This window comes from Cryptomeria japonica, chromosome 1 (genome assembly GCF_030272615.1).
Source record: "Cryptomeria japonica chromosome 1, Sugi_1.0, whole genome shotgun sequence".
NCBI classification, from domain to species: Eukaryota; Viridiplantae; Streptophyta; class Pinopsida; order Cupressales; family Cupressaceae; genus Cryptomeria; species Cryptomeria japonica.
Genome location: NC_081405.1, coordinates 158,751,761 through 158,762,612, shown reverse-complemented (window position 1 = coordinate 158,762,612; position 10,852 = coordinate 158,751,761). Strand labels below are relative to the sequence as shown.

At 37.6% G+C, this 10,852-nt stretch overlaps 1 pseudogene; it reads right to left on the bottom strand.

The window, feature by feature from the left end:
• Positions 1-435: 435 nt before the first annotated feature.
• LOC131056139 (linoleate 9S-lipoxygenase A-like) lies at positions 436-5,455 on the bottom strand (annotated as a pseudogene).
• Between the last annotated feature and the right edge of the window lie 5,397 nt (positions 5,456-10,852).

Below are 10,852 nucleotides of genomic sequence, written 5' to 3'. Positions count from 1 at the left end.
GCGATAGCCGGGCCAAAATTTTGCTGTGCAACAGGTTTGCTGCATTTTGACATTATATTTTTTTTCCTGTTTATTGACTCTTCAGTCTTCAGACGAATAGAAATTATTAAATGTTTAAAGATCTTGGCAATGAGATTGAACAACGAAATTTGAATCAATTTTACCATTGCCTGTACTACTTTTACTCTAATGTATATATCAGTTGTTATCATGTAAGGTCCACCCGGGACAATACGAAGCAAGAGAAGGAAAGGAAAATTCTTTATAAAAGAAAGATGAACTAGGCAGGTGCCAATTCCACTTACTTCAACATGACTGCATTACATTTAGTGACAAATTAAATAGCTCGACAAGGATACAGAATCGTCGCAGCGGCTATTTCAAACAAACACTTATTGTAAACCAAATGGATACGATATTGACTGTTGTCGCAAAGAGAGACAAAGATTAAATGGAAATGCTGTTTGGAATTCCCCTGCCAGTCAATCCACCCTCCCTGGAGAGATCGGTGGTGTTCGGATAGAGCAGTGTGTATGGAACCTGTGATGGCCCATACCTGTTCTTCAGGTTGGAATTCTGGTTCCTCTCTGACACATTTTTCTCCACGCCCACCAGAGCTGCAGAGAATTTTCCAAATGCTTGGTCGATGCCCTCATCGTCATTCAATTCATGAGTGGATCCCTTCACCTGTCCTAATTAGGCTTCATCCGTTGAATGATTCGATAGAAGCTCCAACACCGCCATCACCGTGGTGGCCTGATTGGGGTTGGACACTGATGAGAACATAAACGCCTCTGGATCTTTCATCATTTGGGCATAGTCAAGGGAATGTTGCTCGCGAATTATACGTCTGCTGAGAGTAGGGAGATTGGGCATGTATCCTCCATATGCATATTGCCCGAAGTTGACGGCTGCATGGTGAGCAGATGCAATCCAAATGATGGTTGTAATTGCTTCCACTGCTTCCTGCACCGACTCCATCTGATGCCATCCACTTTCCTTCTTCAGATCTCCATGCCCCACATTCACAACTTCCTGCCACCATTCTTGCACTTCTGTGTCTTCCTTGATTGCATTGTCGCTCTTGTAGTAGAGAGACACATAATCACACACCCATTACTTTAAAGCACCCCAGATCTCCAGACCGTCCACTGCATATGGGTAGTCTTCTATCGCAAGCCTCAATCCGTGGGGTGCCGTTGAATCTGCAACTGCCATGCCTCTGCAATTGCATAGGTACATCTCCTAGCTTAGAATTATTTATATGACAGCTACATGGCATTTGACAGTAGAGAGTAACAGAGAAGAGAGTACTATACCTTTTAATTAGATCGGCGGGCGAGCCCTGTTCATTGAGTTTCCAGTATTTATATGCTTTAGAGGACAATTCTATGGCGTATCTGTAGGGTGTGAATCCTTGTTCAATAACACCATTTGCATTAATCAGAATCTGCCGGGCAGATTGATTAATGTCCATGGTGTCAAAATAATGAGGGAGTAATAACTTGTGAAGGGGATGCATTTTGCTTAGGTGCCTGTGAGTAGCAATCATGAAAGGCTCGATGACAGCATGAGTTCTTAACCTGCACGAAGAATGGAAAAGTTAATCATCGTGACATTATTTTGTCCACTCGGTCTAAATAGAATTACTGTCTTGTTTCAATGTGATCTTACCAATAACTGATCAACTGATGATAACCAGCATTGTTAACTCTTGAATGAGCTTTTGCAAGCAGCCACAGAGCACCATCTTCTCCCTCTTGTGCAGGGCTGTAAACTTTTCTTTCAGCTTGGGTGAGATTGGTGTGAGGTAAACACAACTCGATCGCAACAACCCTCAGAATTCCTTGGTCTGTGAGGAAGATGTGAGTGCGGGAGGCATACATTTTACGTTCATCTGATTCTTTGTTAATGCGTTCAATGTAGGGCATGTACACATCGAAGTAGTCCAAGATAAAGAGTCTCTTTGCTTCCACAGCCTAATCAAACAGTTCACATTTAATCCCATCATAAGATTGGTCAAAGGATCACAATTTTCTCTCTTTTTGATATGTTGTGGAACTAGTTGAATCACTATATAGATATAACATACCTGCTGCACCGTAAGGCCATCGAGGTTTTTCTCAATATGTTCTGCCTTTATAGAACTGTTTTGAGGGTCATATAAGTCGGCGTCCAAGCTGCTTGTTGGAGGAAAGCTCTGTTCCAAGTTTAAGAGAAGAAGGTTAGCATTATAATCAATATTCAACTACAACATCAACATTAACATCAGATTAAAACAGGGAGCTTTTCAGTTTGCTTGACTGCAGACATTGAATGGCTATGGGATTGAAACCAGAAAGGGCATGTCGTGCAAACTCTTCGTCTGTCTTCCATGCATTTTCGTCAGCTGCAAGTCAGAAATAAAAATTTAAAATTGAAGTATCAATTATATGTTATTTAGTCGATGACTAGTACTAGAAGAAATTGCTTAAACTTCAATTAAATAAATAGTATTGATCTCGCACCCTTAATAAGCTGGGGAACTGTGAAAATAATGAGAGATTGGTCCTGTGTGCTGAGCACTGAGCAGTCCTTTAACCATTTGGAGAGGAATCAGATCTTGGCATAGATCCATAACATTGTTGAGAGCCTTAGGGATGCCTTTGCTGTAAATATCTTTCACTTCTTGTAACGAACTCGTCATCAAATATAGGCTTGATGGTGGGTACCACCTTTTTGGCAAAGGTTCTGTTGGGTATATGAAGCCCAACAGTCACATGGTTGTTTGTCTTCCCTAGAAGACTCCTCATTTCATATTTGATATGTTTATATAAATGGCTGTGTGTAGCCCATATATAATGTACTGTGTAATTGGATATTGGTTAATAAGAATTCTCCCTACATTTCTGGTGGACGTAGCCACTTAGTGATGAACCATGTTAATCTTGTGTCTTGAGTTCTTTGCTGTGTCTATTATTCTTTCTGTTGTTTTTGTGTTCATTATTATGTGTTTTCTCTGCTCGTTTTTAAACTAACAATTGGTATCAGAGCCACAATTGACTTGAGCAGAGATGGGATCCGATTGGATAGTTGATCCTGGAGTTGGGTGCTTTTATGTTATCAATAAACAGGCTGAAGTTGTAGATGATGAGGCTGAATCAATCATCGAAAAATTTCTTGGTAGTTTAGACTCGGTAGAGAGTGATGTCCAAGTGGAGGTTGAAACCAAATGTCATTGGTGGGATGGTTGGAAAAAGGAGGAGACTTTGGCTGAAGAAGAAGAGGGTTTGTTGTATTCGCTGTTTGAAGAAGAGACTGGTTTGTTTCCCTTCTAAGATGAGGAGGATGCCTCTCGGGGTGAGGAGGATGTAGTCTCGAATATAGCAAATGACAATGACTCTGAAGAAGAACAAGCAGATTGCAAAAGTGATGATTTATTGTTGCAGATTGCAGTAGTAGAGGTAGAGTGGAATGCATTTATTGCAGGTACTGCACAAGTTTCTACACAAAATACAACAAATTCATTCAGTAAGGCAACCGTGAGAATTGGGAGTGATGTTTGTAGGCTATTCACACTCGTACAAGAGTTTTATATTTGGGTATTAAAATCTGATAATGGTGATCTTCTAGATATTCTATTACGGGGGAGCACAAAAGCAAGAGACTTTGACGGAGGAGTGTATTATGCCTCTGTTGATAGTAGTGTTCATGATTATGCATTACCGGATGAAGTAGTTAGAGAATATGTTTTTAACTCTGATCTAACTTGGAGAAGATTAATTCGCATTGTTTGTGAACAGAGTTTGGCGATATTAAAATCTTCTCAAGAGCTGGTTTTAGCATGAGCATTGGAATGGAGATGCAGGGAATGTTACAGGCTGTGTTGGTTGGACTTCACGGGGGAGATTGTTGGGTATATGAAGCCCAACAGTCACATGGTTGTTTGTCTTCCCTAGAAGACTCTTCATTTCATATTTGAGATGTTTATATAAATAGTTGTGTGCAGCCCATATATAATGTACTGTGTAATTGGATATTGGTTAATAAGAATTCTCCCTACATTTCTGGTGGACGTAGCCACTTAATGGTGAACCACGTTAATCTTGTGTTTTGAGTTCTTTGTTGTGTCTATTATTCTTTCTTCTGATTTTGTGTTCATTATTATGTGTTTTCTCTGCTCGTTTTTAAACTAACAGGCTCGCACCATCAAATTAGACCTGTAGTTCTTCTCGTCTGGGGGAATGTAGTATTGGGTGGTGGGCAACAGAGGCAAGCTCTCGAACTTCCGATCTGCCATATCATTAACATTATCATTGATTGAATCTCCAAACTAATTTAAACTAAAATCAATTAACACCAGACAAAGGCTTGAAGATCTATAATATTTAGAGAACCTGTTTTGCAGGGATCACGTCCAGTTCTACATCTTCTGGGATAAGGAAGGTCCTGTGACCCACCGAGCACCTCCCTGCGGAGATCGGGACTACTATCTGGGTTACCCAGATCATTGTAAAGATTGTAGTCATACACACGCTCATAAAACTTTCTCTCTCCGGTACCATTTCCTCGCAGAGAAGCCAGCTCTCGCTTTCTCAGCGTCAACAAACCCGCCGGTGTTTCATTAAGAAGATGGCTCTGAAATCAATAATGTTCAGGGTACAAAGCACATTAATAAAACGTTGTTACTTGATCACTTCTAAGCTCTCACATTATTTGTTTCAGATTATACCTGAGTAGTAAAGAAGACCCGGTCCGTTTTGTTGAATAAATAGTAAGGATGGATCCAGGAGTTACAGAAAAAGCGTATTGCCGGAAGTTTGCCAGGTACAGCAGAAAGAGATGGCGATTTCAAGAAGAATTCCCTCGGGTGCGCGTTCCTGACCAGCAATGCAGCGGGCACTCCCAGTTCAGTCTTCCATGTGAAGCTGACGGAAAATTTCGAGTCACCAGCGATGGGACCATCCAGTGGGTTCCAGCTTATTGATTCCTCTTCTCCTTTCTTCCCCAATCCCGAATCTATACCATTACCAGTCATACGTTGGACAATGCTATTAATTAATTATGCCCAAGGTGCAGAAAAGAAAAATCAATATACCCACTTAGGATCCCATGATAGTAACTAACAATAAAAACTAGTAATAATATTACCTTCATCAATCTTTTCGCTGCTGACGAGCTGAAGAAAGACTCTCTGCCCGATCAATTCAGAGACTGTGTCTGCAATCGTGGCAGAGTAGTCAGTAACATCCACAAGATATGCTTTTATTAACACCACTTCTCCTTTGATTTCAAACACCCCTGCATTCCCATTTTTAGAGGGCAATGAAATGGTTGGAATTGTTGGAATCGTTGGAATCTTTGGAAGAGAGATGTTACCGAATAAACTCATCTTGGCTACACCTAAAAACTATCTTACTCCAAACACTTTCTCGCCTACGCTTAACGTGTAAGCTGGCCATCAAACGAACTCTTAAAACACTCACACTAGTTGAGATTGAGATTGAGATGCTTTGGCTGCTCCACACGTCTATTTAGACACAGACGGGCGAGCTTCGACGGTATTGGCTTCTCGCCGTTTAAAGAAACGTGTTTTATACCTCACCGGGAAAATAATTGAAAATGGCATCACTTCTACACCTCGGGTTATCTTTCATACTGCAACCCAACTTGCACTCTATCCTGATGTCAAAATCTTATCCATGCTGTCAGTCACGTGGTTTCCAATCTTCTCGTAAATGTGCTGACTGATTCTGCTGTGATCATGCATTAAAATTTTCCAAAACTTCGTTTCAGATGAGGCAGGCCGCAGGATATACAGGAATACCGGGAATGCATGGGTGAAAGTGAAAGCATTTTCTACTAATATTTTACGACTCAACATTATCGTGGGATTTATTTATTTAACATCACCTGGGATTTAAGTTTTTCGCATGTGCGCAGTGGATGAGAGCAAAAGGATTTGACATGCTGCCATTTCTGTTTTTGAAGAACTGTTTGCTTCCCAAATTGATTTCGGAGGCCTCATACGACCTAATTACCCCCATGTGAAAACTGTGTGTTTTAAATTAAAATTAGGGTGTGGGAGCCGTGATAGCAACTTTTGAATTTAAATAAAAAGGTTACAATATTGAAATTATGCTTGCTTAAAACAATTTTCTATTCTTAAGTAGTGTTTTGAGTATAGTGATTTTGCAAACAATCCGGTTGATATAGTGGTATATTTATGGATTAAAATAGCATTTGTCAATTTTTTTCAATTTTATATATTTATGTTAATTTTAAAAAAATTTAGGTTAATTTTGATGGAATGACTTAATATAATTGTATAATGATAAATGTCATAAATTATTAAATTTTATTCATTTCTAGATCTTTAATATTTCTTTATTTCTACATATACGTATCTGAATATATTTGATCTTATCCAAATCCTATTTGCATGAATTTTCACACATTTGACTTATTATCATCAGAGTTCAAACCTTTTGGTACACGTCAAATGATAAAGTAAAACAAAAACAAAAAGAACCTTCATTTTCATTTACAAAAAACTTTGCTCCATCGTGCTACCTATGAGTTTGGACAACTGCAACTTGCACTCCCCAAATAGAAAGCCATTTTTTTAGCTTGTTTTGACAAATCATCATCAAGATGCCAAGAAGATAGCAACAATGTAAAAGAGATAAGTATTTATGCATTTTTGGTTTGAAATTTTGATCAAAATGTAGTTTTCAAATTAGTTTTTTTAATGAATTTTTTTTTAAATTTTTAAGAAATGTTGTTCCACCCCCAAATGTGCCAAATTCTCCACCACCTCCTCATTAATACCTTGTCGAATAACAAACACAACAAACATCTCCATCATTTCATAGGCATCCTGCAGGAACACAAGAAAACATATTAGGGGAAATAGAAAATAACCAAAAAACAACTTGAGGAATTGATTACAAGGTTGAGAGATCCTACTACAACAAAATTGCATAGGACAAGCCTTGCCAAATCTTTGCAATCCATTATGTCTCATGTAGGTTCATTGAGTGACAAAATTAATTTATGGTCTAATAAAAGGGAAGAACAAAGATTATTTGATGCGAACAACCTATCCTATAAGAAAGCAAAGAAAATAAAATTATCAACAAATCTAACTTGTGTGCCCTCGTCATTGAGCCCTGAACCAATCAACCCTTAGCAACTAGATTCAAGAGATTCCCCATCCACTGGTGCAACCATGAAGGGATAAAGAATAATTTTTGGGATAGGTGGTGGATGGTTTTTGACCAACCTTCGTGTAATAATCATGAGGTGTGGTAGTATTTTTTAAGGAAACTTTATTGTGAGTTTGTCCTCAATGAGATTCCAATTTTTTTTGTTTTGTTAGATTTCTACAATAGAGGTGGGGGTTCCTCAAATGACAGAGTGGGGGGAAAACTTGACCCAAACCTACCATCGAGATTGTTGGGTAGACTTGTAGTAGAGCATGTGACTGTTCCTTCGATTGTGAAAGAAAATGTTGAGGTGGATACATTAGACTCCATTAGCTCACTCACCCAAAACCTTATATAGTATGTGACACTTGTGATGTGGACGAGTTTTCTAGGCCTTGAGTGCCAGTGCCTTTTTTGTCAATCCTATAGTGTTATTTGCACTTATGATCCTTAGAGTAATCATAATACAACTATGCAAGATGCATCACTTGCAAAAAGGATGGTCATGCCAAAATCTTTGCTGAATGAAACATTCGACTTTGATGCTTGAGTAAAAAAAAAGCAAGTTTATTTAATTATTATTATTGATTTTTACTCTAAAATCTAAGAATAACTAAATTAGTAGATCTAATTATTATAACTATCATAACCATCATATATTCTCTTACAACTACTAAAAAATGTCCAAGCACCTCAAAATTGAATATATCTAGAGGGGTCACCTAGCTATTTTTTCTTTCCCTAGAGGACAAATGATAAAAATAGCTTTGCCTTTACGTGTTCTCTTTCACTATCATTGGTTAAACAATTTAAACTCTTATGGGTAAATTACAAATGATATTATTTAGGAAATTAATAAATTAAAGGATTTACAAGGTTGATGGCACCTAAATCCCAACCAAACCACTACAAATTTTCAACAAACACCATGACCATTGTCATCTTCTTGAGTTATTAAATTTTTGTCTGGCTTTGATAAGGTTGCAAAAACCTTGTTAGCTCCCAACAAAAGTTCTAGATATGAACCAACTCATCGATGTCTTATTATACAAAATTTTTCATCTTCTTTTGATTTTTCTATAAATCCCATTGAAAGTTGAATCCACTTTAGCAATCATAGTGGTTCTAAAAACACTTAAAATCTTTCAACTAAGATCCCCACTTTTGCCACCTTTGAAAGTTATAAAGAGAACCTTAGGCTTCAAAAAGGTTATTAAAACCTTGTTGGAAGGCAACAGAGGTTTCTAAAGCTTGGCCAAATGTTGACACTTGCTTAGCCCAATTCTACCAAACAAAGGGAGTTTGAAAAAATAAATTTGAGCAATGAGATTCTAAAAACCTTGTTGACTATCAACACAAGTTTTAGAACCTCCTTTCGAAGTATAAACAAAGGGTTATGAATTGAGAGAAAAATGTCAACAACTAAAGGCATTTTAAAATAACAAAAGTTGTGGCCAAGTGCATGAGGGAAGAACAAAAGTAACAACTTGTGGAGCAAAACAAATTCATAAGGGTATGACAAATTGGGGTGCCAACATCTCCTAAAGCTCAAGCTAGCTAGCTACTCTGTTGTTGTAATAGACTGGTATGTAGTTCCAAAGTCAAACATAATTCTAGTTTAAACATATATAGGAGAAGCAAGGATATATGGAGCAAAACTAAGCTGAGTAGAAACAAAGGTCAATAGTTCCAAGTCCATATCCACATGATCCAAAGCCATAAGAAGCGACAAATTAGTTTCAGTTCTTTATATTGTTGGTTGAGACTAGGCCTTGCCAATCACCAAGCATTTAGTTATGGGAGCACCAAAAAGAAAGCTAAGAACAATTTCTTAGATTGTAGATGGAACAAAATTTATATGAATGTTTATGAATATACTATATAAGTTGTGGCACCTTTTAACTTTCAACCCAAACAATCTTGTTTGTTACCTTACTTATGTTATTGACTCAACAAAGATTGACCTGACTAATTAACTACCCAATTCTACAATTAATTATTTTTATTCACCAATTTTATTCTATTGTTGATTCATATGTCCAGATACATGGAACATATCAAACAGGAGTTGAACATCACAAGAAAAATGCTTTCTCAACGTGTTGTCCAAAATGCTTCACCTAGCCACACGCGGCTGAGTCTCGTATGTGCACATCGGAAACACTAGACCTTATTCGATCAATATTATCTAAGACTTTTGTCCATTTGGTGGTACCAGCCAGCCCTTTGCCGGGTTTTCCTCCACATCCTGTCTGTTCTGAAACAGACTCCACACACAAATCACGGGTTGAAGATTTGGTACTACTTCGAAAATATCTCCATTACAAATCCCCTACACAGAGTCAAACGATTCCTGCACGAGACGATGGTGTGCATGCACTCCAAGATCCATGGGTTAAATCTACACCTTACACAGATTGATCGGGTTTTCTGAACATCACAATTATGAGTACTTATGGAATCTACACCTCATATCTATGACCGAATTGGTAGGATAAAAGAGAATCCGAGGGGAATATTGGCAGAAGTGACGCCATTGTTCATTATTTTGCTGAGTGGGGCAAGCAAGGTACAAATGAGGACACGCTGGAAGTTGCAGGTTGAAAGCTTATCTATGGCGAATATTGGTAAGAGGTGACGCCATTTTTCATTAAAAAAGATCTCGTCCATTTGCTTTTCTATATTTTTTCAGTCCCTTGCAAACATCTGGTAGAGTTTTAATGGTCGATATTCATTGTTGCGGTGGGAAAGCGGTGACTGCTTGAATTGGATTAGAAGCGACTGAGAAATATTATTGCTTGCAAACGAGGGATAGATAAAAAGCTCAAAATCATCTATATCACATCATCAACCGAGAGATAGGTACTTTGGCATTCACGATTGTTCATTATGGATTCATTCTTTGACATACAGGTAGCTTAAGTAAGATGCGCTTTAAACAGGTTGAGTGAGGTTAAAAGCACATCTTTCACAAATGTGGTCAACTTGATCTTTCTAAAGTTGGAGGAACATATAAGAGGTCATTAACATTTTACCATGTAAGGAATCAGAGGAAAATAAGAAAATCATGTGTTGATTTAGTGGGCATTTGAAAAAATATTGTCATTTAAAATATATTAATGTGTCCAAAGAATCTGGAGAGTGATGCATGTTGAGTAAGACTACTTGGGAAGCATGCAAGACAACGAAAATAATATTGGTTGCTGCCAAATCAATGGTAACACCATGCCCATCATTCCCACAGTCATCATGAAGTCCTTCTCTTTCACTACATGATGTCTACATTACTAGCATAATGATCACTCGCATATTAAGGAACTTTATATGGAGGTCCATCGAATCCTTAATTTAAATGTAAATAAATTTTAGATACTATATTAAATAACTTCCAAATTGAGTTAACGATTTGATTACTTTTTGGGAGATTCTAAATTCATGTTTGCCTCTTATTTTTTGATAATTAGCATGGTGAATGCATCATTTGGTCTCCTATAATGCTTAAATTGTTGATTTTCAATTTCTAATTGAATGTAAGGCTAATGATCATATATTTTCTTGTGCCTACAACCCTATCTATGGTATCATGCTCACAATTACATAGAAAAAAATAAAATTGCATAAAAGAATTGATTTATAGGAAGATCACTGATTGTTGATGCATGTTT